The sequence below is a fragment of the Fukomys damarensis genome, unplaced genomic scaffold (assembly GCF_012274545.1).
Source record: "Fukomys damarensis isolate Sample0158 unplaced genomic scaffold, DMR_v1.0_HiC HiC_scaffold_20, whole genome shotgun sequence".
In the NCBI taxonomy this organism is placed as follows: domain Eukaryota; kingdom Metazoa; phylum Chordata; class Mammalia; order Rodentia; family Bathyergidae; genus Fukomys; species Fukomys damarensis.
Window position 1 is genome coordinate 9,179,573 of NW_022900932.1, and position 2,733 is coordinate 9,182,305.

Consider the following 2,733-nt stretch of genomic DNA (forward strand, 5'->3'; position numbering starts at 1 on the left):
CTGGTAAGTCCGTTTCCTGCCTTGGAATGGGACAAGGCCTTGGCAATAAGAGCAAGAAGACCAAAGAGAGGGCAGGGGAATGGAGAAAAAATACGAACAAAGATATATCATGTATATATACATACAAGAGCCCAGTGATAAATGTAATTGTACTGTATACCTAAAATGTACGAATAAAGAAAAAAGTAAGAGCAAGGCCAGGAGGCAGAGCTGGGCTGTTCAGCGTTGTTTTGGGCCTTGTCTCTTAGTAACTGTCTCTGTTTTTGTATCTTTGGGAATTTTTCCACTACCAGTCCCTTTACATGAAAGGTAGCATCTAATCCAGGCTTTTAGCTCTGCAAGACTTTTTCTAGTACATATCCCCTTACCCACTTAAGATCATTCAAGAAATAGGAGCTCATTTTATCTCTTGGATTTCCAAGAACACCCAATGGCCTTTTTTGGGGGCAGAGGTTCCTTTATCCTGAGTTACTGAGGCCTATGATGTTTTTGTTGTTGTTGTTTTTGTTTTTTGAGACAGGGTCTCACTATATAGTCCAGGCTGGCCTTGAACTCATTATGCAGCCCAAGCTAGTCTCGGACTCATGGAAATCTTCCTCTGAGGTCTAAAATCTTAAGGCCATCTTGGACTTCTCTATCATCTCTGCCCCTTATTCCTTAATTTCTCTGGTCCTCCATTTCCCAATGCCCTGGGTCCATTCTGTCCCACTACCTCCACCCTTATTCACATCCCCTGACTTTGCCAGGCCCTGCCCTTACTCAGATCCGGCTGTGTCATCTGTGCCAGGTGACCGTCAGGAGCCACCCCACTGCGGAGGCCTTACGGCCCCTGTTGGTAAACGGAGGACAACCCCACAGTGACTGTAATCATTACATACTGCAAACATGTCCTAAGAAAAAGAGTTTAATGCGTGAATAAACTAATACAAGTGAAAAACAAATTGCTGGGCCTGACCTCTGACATCTTGCGATCTAATGGGGCGCACACAGCCTATGACACCCTCAACACAGTCAGAGTTAACATCGGTCACAACACACAGACCCAGCCCTTGTCTGCACTGGGCAAGGATCCTGTCGCTGCTTCCCCCTGCCACTCTGACCAGCCCAGGCAGGGCCTGTGGTGGGAGCTGAGTTGCTGTGGGGAGGGCGACTGCTCCCCTCCCTGGGGCATCCTGCCAGCACTTGTGCCCTTGGGTCCTGGGACAAATGTTCTCTCCTTCCATAGCTTCCTGCTCTCCACCCCCACCCTACCTCACAGCAGGGGTTGGAGGCAGCTGCCCAAGAGCTGAAATCCAAGTCCAGCCATTGTTTCCACCTTTTGGCTGTGCGTGCATGCTTGCGTGCATGCGTACATGAGTGTGTGCGTGTGTGCGTGCGTGCGTGTGTGGTCAGAACTTATTGTGTGCTTCAGGGCTACTGTGCCAACTCTCAGGCTCTGTATGCCATGCTTGGGTACCTGGAAATACTTGCTTTGTGCACAGGACAGCACACACTTTCTAGGCCAAGTCTCAGTGCTAACCTAGATGGAAAGAAGCCCTCCTGACTTCAGCAGACAGACTGGGACCACAGAACTACCAGCCCCTAGGAGTAGAATAAAACAGGGCCTGGCACACGGGGCCAGTGCATCCTGCGGGAGAGGGTAAAAGTGAGACAGGAGGCACAGGGTCTCCCCTTAGGGTGCCCAGACTCAGCAGCAAGATAAGCTGGGCCCTCAGGGAGTCCCTGACTGAAAGGGTCCTTACCCAAAGCCAGAGAACAAGACTTGGTTTTGTATAAAGGTATATGGAATATATAAGTGTGTGCTTACACATACATGTATACACAAATGTACACACACACACACACACACATATTTTGGTATTGGGGATTGGAGCATGTGTGGTCTTCCACTGACCTACATCTCGGCCCCCTTTTTCCATTTTGAGACAGGCTGTCACTAAGATGCCTAGGCTGGACTTGAACTTGGTATCCTCCTATCTCAACCTCCTGAGTACTGGGATTACAGAAGTGCACCAGCCAAGTTCCTCATTTCATTGAATATCTTTTGAGCCTTAAAGAGTTTTAAGAATATGAAAGAATAGACAAGTGTGATGCTGCACATCTGTAATCCCAGCTACTCAGGAGGCTAAGGCAGGGGAAAGAAAATTTGAGCCCAACTTGGGCCACTTAGCTAAGAACTTGTCTCAAAATTTAAAAAAGATTGAGAATGTAGCTAAGCACTCCCAAGGTTCAATTTTCAGTACTGCAGAAATAAAATAAAATGACATTGTTGAGGTGTCCACCAAATCCAACACCCCATGTTTGGGAAAAGGCATTACATGTAATACAAACTTGTAAATCAGATTGGCAGCTGTGCCTTCTATTAATAGGCAGGAGAATGAGGAAACGTATACAACTTAAATCTAGGGAAGTAGAATAAATTATCACCTCTTGAAGTTCTGAAATCCTCTTCATAACAACCATATATACATAGTTTAGCATGTCCAGCCAAGGTCACAAATAAGAATAGGGGCAGCCACTTGGCTTCAAAGGCCATGTCACTTACTACAGCATTAACAAAAAATTCTGAACTCATGGTCCTTTTGCGGTCTTTTTTTTTCCTTTAAAAATGTTTATTTTGGGCCAGGGATTTAGCTCAGTGGTTCCACTGCCTGCCTCGCAAGCAAAAGGTCCCAAGTTCAATCCCCAGTACAAAAAAAAAAAAAAGTTTATTTTATTACAGCATTGGAGATC